This window comes from Protopterus annectens, chromosome 11.part0, assembly GCF_019279795.1.
Source record: "Protopterus annectens isolate FY-2018-M chromosome 11.part0, PAN1.0, whole genome shotgun sequence".
Classification (NCBI taxonomy): Eukaryota; Metazoa; Chordata; order Ceratodontiformes; family Protopteridae; genus Protopterus; species Protopterus annectens.
The window spans coordinates 1538221847-1538234048 of NC_056745.1; positions in this window are offsets into that span (position 1 = coordinate 1538221847).

Genomic DNA, 12202 nt, shown 5'->3' on the forward strand with positions numbered 1-12202 from the left:
CATTCGCCCCCCACTTCGCTCCAGACTAACTTTGCTCCCCTACCTTAACCCCATTCCCACACACCCCTTCTTTCCTCAGATTTATACTTCTTTAGCCACACCATCTTTATAGTTTACAAATCACATCCTGTTTTATCCACACCTCCCATCTTTCACTCAAATTTATTTAACTCTCTCTGCATCTCTGTTCTGTCACTGTTTCTTACATCACTTCAACCTAGCTCACTCTCATACTGCCCTTCTCTTCTCTACTATCTCACTCTCTTCTTTCTTTATTACTTTTTAACTCACTTAGGTCACACCTTTCTTCACACATTTCTCTATTGTTTCTTATCCCTCCATTATTAATATGCTTCAACTTACTGTATTTTTCATCACCCTACTAACTACTACATATCACCTTACCTCCTTTCACAACCTCCAAGTTCTGCATACTGTACAATCACACCAAACACACCAGTCTACCTTCCTACATTTTACTTGCTGTCCTACATCAACATATCACCACAACATTTCTTCAGCACACCCATTCAACTTTTTAAACTAAAATACCCTTTGATTCATATATCTACCAACATCCTACGTAAATACTATAAGCTCACAATTAAGCCCTCACACTGCTTCTTGTTAAGGTTCTATTTACTGTATCTCATCTGCGATATACATCTTAATCCAGATCCTTACCCTCACTTAGAGACACCTGTCCTACCACAGAACTCTGCTTTCCTTAATTCCTCACCCTTTGCATGCACTTCATCTGACCTACGACTCAAGTATTAATCTCAGAAGTATACTAAATATAATATCTGAATTCCAAGCCATTCTTGTTACTATACTCTCCATACATTACAATACTTAGTGAAACTTGGCTAAAGCACCATACTAAAGATGAAGAATTTTTGCCCAAAGGATATACTATCCTTAGAGCTGACAGAAATTACAAATGTAGTGGTGGCCTAGAAATTATATATGAGTAACCTTAACCTGCAACAACTTCACACTACCCCTCCCCTAGCTAATGACTCTGAAATCTTAATCTCATGTCTTCAACTCAATACAAATAAATCCATCATTATTGTTGCAGTTTATTTCCTCCTGGAAATAAGTGTTATAATTGAAAACATATTTAGCTGGACCTCTTCTACCTTTAATCAAGAGATAATAATTTTAGGAGACTTTAATCTTGACTGGACCACATGCACCTCCATAACTCCTACAAATTATATCAATCTCTTTGGATTCTCCCAACTTATCTCCACTCCTACAAGAGTTGACAAACACCATAATAAACATTCCATACTAGACTGGATTCTCTCCAATCACCCTAACCTATGCTCACAATTTGGCTGCTTCCTTGACTATCTTAGTGACCATTCCCCCACCTATCTTAATAGAGACAAAGCACACAAAGCAGAAAACAACATTTACAAACATATTCATACAAAAAAACATTCTCCATTGATACCTTTAATACCCTCTTAAAATATCACAACTGGTTCCTCTTAAGTTATCTCCCCCTTGATGAAGCACTTGATTACTTCAATAACTCATTCCTAAGCATTCTAAATTCACTAGCCCCTATTAGAATAATGTGCTGCAAATCCACACCAACTAATTGGCTGGCTAATGACACTATATACATAATGAAACCAAGAGATAGAGCTTGACTAAATTATCAGTCTTCTAAAACTCAAGCTTCCCTTTATAACTACCATCAACTATGAAATTTAGCCAAAACAAAAATTCAGTCAGACAAAAAATCCTACTATACCCTAATGCAACAAAAATTTAAAAACAACCAGCAGAAATTCTGGCAATCCATTAAACAACTCTTAAATCCTGGTCAAGTCACTTCCCCCTCACCAACCATACTGAATTCCAACACAAACATAGCAACTCAATTCAACTCTCATTTTATAGACTCCATTCCGATCTTATTAAAAAATAATATCTGTATCCCACTAACTATCCCCACAACTCCAAACCATCAAACTGGTACCTTATCATTTCACCCCATTCAGACTTCATACATTAAAAACCTCCTTATTCAACTAAAACCCATCACACTTCCAGTAGATCAACTCCCAAATTAATTTCTTAGACTAGCAGCAGACTCTATCTCATCCCCAATCCCCTTGCTTATTAATTGCTCCATTACTGAACAATATGGACCAGTACTCTGGAAAATTTGTCATATTATTCCTCTGCATAATGGGGCCTATCCACAGAATTATCCAAATATGGACCTATTGCCATACTTTCCCACTTAGTAAAATTCTTGAAAAGTGTATACATTCTCAACTACTAGCCTATCTACTTAAAAATAACCTTCTCTCCAAATCCCAACATGGTTTTAGACCAAGACATAGTACCAAAAGTGCCTTATTAAGCTTCATAGACACCATCAACCACGATATAAATAATAAAAATATTGTGTCCTCCATATTCTTGGATATGTCAAAGGATTTTGACACTGCTTCCCATCAAAAATTACTACAAGAATTATTTTCTATCCAGCTTTCACTATCATCCGTTACTTGGTTTCACAGCTATCTTTCTAGCCACCAACAGCTGTTATATAGAAAGATGAAGCCTCTACCCTGCTTCCTGTTACTGTTGGAGTCCCACAAGGCTCTATTCTAATTTTCTGCATCTTTACAAACAATCTTAATTCATCTTCCACACAAGCTACTATTATACAGAATGCAGATGATACCATGGTCATCTGCTCAGCTCCCTCCCTCCCTGAACTCTTATTCAAAACCCAGACTGCTTTCTCAAACTTAGAGCAATTCCTCAAAGTTAAGCAACTCAAATTAAACCCAAACAAGACTAAGCTAATGATAATCTCCTACAATAAATCCTCTGAACCCTCTACCCCATTTCACATGCTGTCCTCCAATGGTACTGTCACTGAACCTGTAGATAGTACAAAGTTACTTGGTGTCACATTAGATTCCTCCCTTAAATATGACAAACACATTGCACTTACCATAAAAAATGTTCATATTAAGTTTGGTTGCCCGTACAATTCTAGAACATTCCTCCCACCTTCCACTAGACAAGACATTGCCAGAACCCACCTTCTGTCCACACTATTGTATGCCTCCCCATATTTATTAATCTTAGGAAATCTGAACTCTCCAAGCTTGAGGTCTGCTACAATAAAATAGCTTGTTTTGCTGCCAGATTTCAATATAGAAATCATCAATGTGAAGCCCTGAAAAAGCTGCACTGGTTTGAGCTACCTAACCTTATTCCATTTAACCAACTCAAAATTGCTCACAACATCTTATACCATCCCAATGACTGTCCAGCTCTAAGGAATCTTGTGCAATCTTATAATACCATCTGCATCCTCTGCTCCTCCACTAAACTACTTCTAAACATGAAATCCAACAATTCTATTGGAGACTCCGTATTCGCTAACTATATTGCTAAAATATGGAACGGTATTTCCCAGTATAGTATATGTAATACTCTTACTACCTCAAAATTCAAACTCTTTCTTGAAGAACATCTAAACAATAACTGGCTCTGTTCCTGTATCACCCCTGGATAACTGTCTGACTACTCCTCTTCTTAGATGTGTATCTTTCCCCCTAACATTTACTTATTTATATATTTAAAATATAAATGCATTGTACTGTATCAACTATATGCCTGTCTTACTTTTCTTTCTGCCTGCATTAACTTTATTTTTTTGCGCATGTTTAAATACTATGTATGATTTTACTTTGTGCATGTTTAAATACTATGTAACTGTATATTGTAATAACTATTTATTGCCATTACTGTTTGGCTTATTAGTCCATTACTGTATTATTATTTTTGCTTTTGTTTTTGGAGATTTTCTCCCTGGGTCTCCACTGAAAATGGGCTATTAGCCCAGTTGGACTATCCCAGTAAACAAATGCAAATAAAATAAAATAATAAATTAAATCCAGACAATCAAATAGTCACAATACATTTTATTTATTTCCATTTTGATTACTAGGGAAGAATACTGGGCCTAAATGATCCATTTTCAGTGGAGGCCCAGGGAGAAAAGCTCCAAGATACATTATACAGTTTAGAATACAAAGATACAAAAGTGTGAAACATACATTATATAGTACAGTTACAAATAAGTACATTCAATGACATGCATAGTCAACAAAATTCATTGTGGGTGGTCTTATGAGTTATGCAGTTTCATTTGAGCAAACACTCATGTATTAAGTCTGAAAACATTTTACATACATACATTTAAGTAAATGTGGATGCACTTTACATGCACACTTTTAAAGTAAGAAGCTATTTACAATATTTATAAAGTTGAGTAATGTGATAAGTAGCTATAAGAGAGGAAGAGAGCTTTGATGCACTCATTAGGAACATAGCTATGGGAGATTATAGAGATCTGAGGAACCAGATAGAGAACCCCCTGGGGATATATACTTGGAATATTTAGGTGGGGTGAAGGCAGGTACATTTCCATTTCATGGACAGATGTTTGAAAAAGCTGGGTTTTAAAGTTTTCTGAGTTTGGTATGGTTCTTAGAGAGAAAGGAAGAGAATTCCATTTTTTGCCTAATGAGACAGAGAGGAGATGTTGGTCAGCTGGAAGTTTGGGTTTGTGGATAGCGATTAGGTTTTGATGTTTAGCTCTGAGTGTTCTGTTGAGAGTGTAAGGAGGAAGGATATTTGTTAGAGCTGGACATTTTGTGGGGTGAAATAGAAGTCTGTGTGTAGTGGTGAGTTGGAGGAAGTCTAAGTAGTTTGGGAGTTCAAGCCAATTTAGGGATCATAGGGTAAGGCAATGATTGGTAGAGGTTTTGGATTTGGTGACAAATTTGGAAATTTTACTGTAGCAGCTTTCTAGTTTGGAGGTGATAGAGGAGGACAGGTTAGTTAAGAGAGGGGCTCCATGTAATAAGGAAGGAAGCAGATAAGTAGTGGCCAAAGTATGCCTAGTAGAGTAGGAGAGAAAGTGATTGTTCCTGTACAACATATCTAGCTTTTGGTGGGTTTTCTTAATATTTTGTTGAATATGGATATCAAACTTGAGTTGTTCATCAATAGCAATGCCAAGTAGTTTAGCGGAGTGGAAAATAAAATCACAGTCATTTCTAAATGACAAAAAAATTGACATTTTAATACACAATTCTATACCACATCCCTAAAGAAAATAGAAAGAGAGCAATTATCACAAACTAAATTATTAGGTGGTATCATTGATTATAACTTAAAGTTTGACCTTCATATCGATTATGCCATATCTAAAGCCAACAGAAAACTTGATATATTATATAAGGCAGAACCATTTTTAACAGAACAGGTTATGCTAGCAATAAGTAGAACATTATTATCTCCAAGACTACTAAATGCTTCAACAATGCAAACTACTATCCAAACAAGTAAAATTCAAAAACCAGAGCAAACCTACTATAAGATAATAATGTTTGCTACTAACCTTCCAAGCAGGACACATCAGTATCTGGCACTGTAGAAAGCAACTTAGAACTAAAAAAAAAACTTTAAAATATTTTCATCTTAAAATAGTACAGAACATTCTTTACAAGTAAACAAATGCCCCACAATCACAGAGCTCATAGAAAAGTTTAATAGAGTCAGAGCTCTAAGGTCAGGTAGTTGAAATCTAGTCATTAAGACAAAATAAAAAAAAACACTATTTTGATGCATTATATACTCAGTAGCAACAGCCAAAATATGAAACTTTATCCTCACACCTCAATCTGAACTTAACTCAAACTCCTATGCAGTAAAAGAAAAGAAAATAACCCTCTATCAAATATGGAGAGGTTTTGATGCGCAAAAATTATATTTTCTAAATTAAGGCCTATTAGATCCTTGTTACAAATTATTTTTATTCTTCAGTATTCCTTTTTGAATATGCTGCTTAGTGCTCTCGAACTTTTGTCTACGGGTGTCCACTGGAAATTGTTTCTTTGGGTCTTAGTCAGATTGTCCTTGTCAATAAATGGAAATAAACAAATAACTAAAAATACATGCTTATATTCATACATACATGCTCATATGCATACATATATAAGTACGTAAATAATAAGCTATTAATAACAAAAAGTAAGATTTGCTTACATTTATGTACTACAAAACATCTCAAAAGCTTTTATTTATCGTTTGTTTGCATAACAGTTTATTTGAATCTGAGCTTGAATGCACATTTAAACCAATGTGTTGGCCATCTTTCCTTCCCTGAAAACAGTGCAGTATTTCTCCCTTTCCTGTAGTCCATGAGTTGGGGCTCACCCTCTTCCTCAGGCCAGGCCGCACTGTTCCTGCTTTCATTGACTACTTGACACCATTCACTGCTTCCTGCTTGGCTCTCTGTCCAGGTTCTGCTGGATTGCGTTCTATCCCTTTCTTCCATTCTTTCCATTTAGCTTTCACCATATTTTTCAATTCCTTTGTTGGTTTTTATTATAAACTCATTCCTTTTAGGCATTTTGTCTGGTGCTCTGCATTTTCCAGTGTTTTTGACCTACTCGAAATGTAGTCTGGATAGGCCACTTACCTCCAGCAGAGATGCCCTCAGTTTTCCATTCTCTGTACTTTTTGTCTTTTCTTTTCCACAGTATTGGTATTCCTTTTGTGCCCTCTTCTAGTCTGGGTGGTTTCCTCTTGATGGATAATTCTGCCATCTTTTCCACAGTATTGGTATTCCTTTCACGCCCTCTTCTAGTCTGTGTGGTTTTCTCGTGATGGATAATCCTGCCATCTTTTCCACAGTATTGGTATTCCTTTTGCCCCCTCTTCTAGTCTGGGTGGTTTCCTCTTGATGGATAATTCTGCCATCTTTTCCAAAGTATTGGTATTCCTTTTGCGCCCTTTTCTAGTCTGGGTAGTTTCCTCTTGATGGATAATTCTGCCATCTTTTCCACAGTATTGGTATTCCTTTTGCGCCCTCTTCTAGTCTGGGTGGTTTCCTTTTGATGGATAATTCTGCCATCTTTTCCACAGTATTGGTATTCCTTTTGCGCCCTCTTCTAGTCTTGGTGGTTTCCTCTTGATGGATAATTCTGCCATCTTTTCCACAGTATTGGTATTCCTTTTGCGCCCTCTTCTAGTCTGGGTGGTTTCCTCTTGAAGGATAATTCTGCCATCTTTTCCACAGTATTGGTATTCCTTTTGCGCCCTCTTCTAGTCTGGGTGGTTTTCTCGTGATGGATAATTCTGCCATCTTTTCCATAGTATTGGTATTCCTTTTGCGCCCTCTTCTAGTCTGGGTGGTTTCCTCTTGATGGATAATTCTGCCATCTTTTCCACAGTATTGGTATTCCTTTTGCGCCCTCTTCTAGTCTGGGTGGTTTCCTCTTGATGGATAATTCTGCCATCTTTTCCACAGTATTGGTATTCTTTTTGCGCCCTCTTCTAGTCTGGGTTGTTTCCTCTTGATGGATAATTCTGCCATCTTTTCCACAGTATTGGTATTCCTTTTGCACCCTCTCCTAGTCTGGGTGGTTTTCTCGTGATGGATAATTCTGCCATCTTTCCACAGTATTGGTATTCCTTTTGCGCCCTCTTCTAGTCTGGGTGGTTTCCTCTTGATGGATAATTCTGCCATCTTTTCCATAGTATTGGTATTCCTTTTGCGCCCTCTTCTAGTCTGGGTGGTTTCCTCTTGATGGATAATTCTGCCATCTTTTCCACAGTATTGGTATTCCTTTTGCGCCCTCTCCTAGTCATGGTGGTTTTCTCGTGATGGATAATTCTGCCATCTTTTCCACAGTATTGGTATTCCTTTTGTGCCCTCTTCTAGTCTGGGTGGTTTCCTCTTGATGGATAATTCTGCCATCTTTCCACAGTATTGGTATTCCTTTTGCGCCCTCTCCTAGTCTGGGTGGTTTTCTCGTGATGGATAATTCTGCCATCTTTTCCACAGTATTGGTATTCCTTTTGCGCCCTCTTCTAGTCTGGGTGGTTTTCTTGTGATGGATAATTCTGCCATCTTTTCCACAGTATTGGTATTCCTTTTGCGCCCTCTTCTAGTCTTGGTGGTTTCCTCTTGACGGATAATTCTGCCATCTTTTCCACAGTATTGGTATTCCTTTTGCGCCCTCTTCTAGTCTGGGTGGTTTCCTTTTGATGGATAATTCTGCCATCTTTTCCACAGTATTGGTATTCCTTTTGCACCCTCTTCTAGTCTGGGTGGTTTCCTCTTGATGGATAATTCTGCCATCTTTTCCACAGTATTGGTATTTCTTTTGCACCCTCTTCTAGTCTGGGTGGTTTCCTCTTGATGGATAATTCTGCCATCTTTTCCACAGTATTGGTATTCCTTTTGCGCCCTCTTCTAGTCTGGGTGATTTCCTCTTGATGGATAATTCTGCCATCTTTTCCACAGTATTGGTATTCCTTTTGCGCCCTTTTCTAGTCTGGGTGGTTTCCTCTTGATGGATAATTCTGCCATCTTTTCCACAGTATTGGTATTCCTTTTGCACCCTCTTCTAGTCTGGGTGGTTTCCTCTTGATGGATAATTCTGCCATCTTTTCCACAGTATTGGTATTCCTTTTGCGCTCTCTTCTAGTCTGGGTGGTTTCCTCTTGATGGATAATCCTGCCACTTCCTTCTCTCTTCATTATTATCTTTGCTCATTGTATCCATTTTTTTTCAGTTTGTCTATTTTTTTCTCCAGTAACTCCTATCATTGTGCAGACTTTTAAATGGGCTTGGTGTCTTCCTTTGTTTACTATTAGTACAATGGGCAGCTGTAGGCTTGTACTTACTTCCTTGCATCATAGTTCATCTCTCACTATATTGTACACATTCTTGTGGCGCAGATGTGCAGAGTAGTCCAGGACCATTCTGATTTCTCTGCCATCAGTTCCTCTTAGTATTTGTTTTTTTTTTTTTTGTTTTGCCATGTTTATGACCATTATTTTGTTGAGTAGGAATGCATTTGACAAAGAACACACCTGGGTTGTCCTTTTGTTCCCTGCTGTCTTCCAGCTCCATGGATCCTATCTGTTTCTGTGCCCATTTGGTAGGGAGCAGGTGTGGGGGGGGGTTATAGGTTTAGGGAGCAGGAGGTGAGTTTTTTAGACTTGGGAAGTTATATTGAAAGTTAGGTTTGCAGGCAGTGCAGTTTTAGGTTTAGGGAGTTATCACACACTTTAACGTTAGGGAGGGAGTGGGAAGGTTTAGGATAAGGAAGTGAAGACTTAGTTTGGGAACTGGGTTGGAGTTGTAGGGTTAGAGCTTAGGTGAGGGTGAGGATATAAAGATGTATATGGTTCAATGTGAGGAGGGCAATGTACAAGTGGGAGATCAGGCTAATGGGAGCTTGGCCATTTGTTTTTCAAGCAAAGTTTAGTAATCAGGTGTGTCGCAAACTGCTAGCACACAAACGCCTATAGTACACACATTAACTTTTCTCTTGAGGATCTATTTTCCTGTGTCTTCGTGAGATTTCCTAATTTTTCTTCTTCATATACAGACTTTTAATTTCACCATGTAGGCAGCTAGTTCATCTTACATCCTTTGGATCTTCTCCTGTTTTTCTGTTTTTACTCCTGAAATATTTCAGTGGATTGCAACTGACCCTCAAATGATCTTTTCAGGAATCCTGCATCTCTACACCCATTTTCCACCACATTAAGTATTTTACCCTCATTTTCTACTACTTAGTCTTATGTGGTTCTTTTCCTGTTGCTACTCTGATTTATTTCTTTAATTATGTTACTTGGGGAGGGACTGCAAATTTTCTCAATGGTCAGCCTGAAGCTCAGGATTAATTGACCATCTTGCTCTGGCTCTGGATCCTACCAGAATGTCCCCTGCAGGGTGACCTTAAAGTGTGATGGTCTCTTTTACCCTTGCACTGAGGAAGAAACCTTTCATCAGCATTATACTAGCAAACTGGAATTTTCTGAATGGTAATATGGCAAATCAACAAATGATGCTTGCCTTTCAGAAGATGTTAAAGAACACTTAAAGAGATATGTCAGTGTTACAGAAAACAAACTGGCTAAAGTCATGTAACACAAATCAATATACTGACCACTGATGGTCTTCAAACAGTGGCTGCATTTCACAGAGTGTAGTGTCTTGGTGCAAATTAACTCAGGCAGCACTAATATGCAGGTTGTCGGTAATTTTAAGACACACCTGTAGCACAAGGGTCAAAATGGTGTGGTGTGCAGTGCATACAGGTAAGCATGTAAGAACTTGAACATGAGGAATCACATGCAAATAAGTCTAATGGAGTATACAATGACCCATAAAATGAAAGACAGACTCAGAAATGTATAAAATGTTTGCACTGTGCTGCAGCACCTACCCATTATGAAAACCAAGACCGATGCTGTATGTCATGAGAAAACACAGGAAAAGCAGCAGTAAAGCAGCATGTGCTAACAGCCATCACCAAAGCCAGTGCCCAGAAAATTGTAAGTCCAGGGCACTGATAGTTATGGAAGAGGTGCAAACAGCACCAAACCCCACACCAGCACACTGTTAGCTACTTCCATGTGAACAAGGTAACAGCAAGGAACCTAGATGAAATGTGTCACCCACAATTGCAATCAAGGAGGTTGCATGACTATTAAGATATGTGCAGGCTTAGCCATCTAAGCTATAGGAATGTTTGAGGTACATCTGAGGGATACAGCAGACATCAACTTTACAAATCTTAAATGAGTTCCTTGACATTACATTACAGCTTATGGAGGAGCATTTCTGATTTCCCAAGAATGTAGATCAGAGAACCAGCACCATTCACACATTTATGACATAGCCCATTTCTCTGATGTCCCTGGAACTATAGATTGCAAAATGGTTGTCATCAAGGACACAGCATTCCCAGATGGCTTGTAAAAACATCAACAGGAAGGGTTTTTCCCTTCCTGAACTGCTAGGTGCTATAAAATGCCCAAGGCATTTTCTGTAATGTGTCTATGCATGATCTGGTCATTTCACACGAGTTACAAATTTGGTAAACATCCAGCCTATAGTAAATGTTCTTGCAAATGGACTGCATGAATGCAAATGCTACACAGACAGACAATACCCACAGCTACCTAGTAAGCACTGAGCAGCCAACATATAATATGTTGTTTGTTGTGTGTGGTACATGATGCCAGATTTGCCTCAGAGGCCTAGTTAATGACTCTTGACCTCAACTATCAGACCGTACATTGAATATCAAAGGTCCTATATTGCAGCCCATGCAGGAATGTGAAATACAATGGAGCATGTGTATGGCTTACTGAAGGGATGTTTCCAATGCCTAGACATCTCAGTTAGAGTGCTGCAACACAGTATAAATATCTGTAGCCAGACTTTTGTTTTGTCTGCCATGATGTACAACATGGCATTGTGGAAACAGACAGAGGGTATGTGAACACCTTGTTGGAGCCTTCCAACCAGTCATAACAGCAGTGGAAGGACAAGGTGGAGAACTATGAGAAGAACACACAGCAGCAATACTGCATCAGATGCACAGGCTAGTGCAATACATTTCAACATTGGCAAGAGGTGGGGTTTGGTCCTAAAATGGGCCAATATACAGGCAGCAGCACAGAATAAAGGGGTGTTTGCATTATCACACCCAGCCTGTGAGGGTAGTGCCTGGATTGACAATACAATGCATCAGATATCAATATACCCATATAGGTTTACAGATAATCTGGACATAGTCATCATCACATGACCAGTGAGTGCAACTCTCAGATATGTAGTGGAGTAACCACATAATGTGGGCAGTCATGGGGAGTCAGAGATGCATTCTCAAGTGTTGGGATCAAGCTAACAGAACATGGACATTGGCAGTGTCCATTGCATTTGCTTATGGTGCCCATGACTGATGCAGTCCATAGCAGAGAAGGTGTAGATCTAAGGGGATTATGTACATCCACCCTGATGAGGCATACTGTTTGTTGATCTTGAGAAGCACATTGCCTCTCCCTTTCTATATAATGTAGCTATGGCTACAGTCATCCCCTTATACATATGGTTATCAGCTGCAGTTAGAGCAGAAGGCATGTAAGAGAAGGAAGCAGGGTGAAGATGTGGTCAGAAGGAAGGAATAATGGTAGCGACATGACAGACATGCAAACATATAACACAGACAAAGAATAACAGAAAAATGCTGATACAAAGGGGGCACAAAAGAGAAACACAGACAACAGAGGATACAAAATAGTAATGAGAATGACTGGACAATAAAATGGGGAGGGG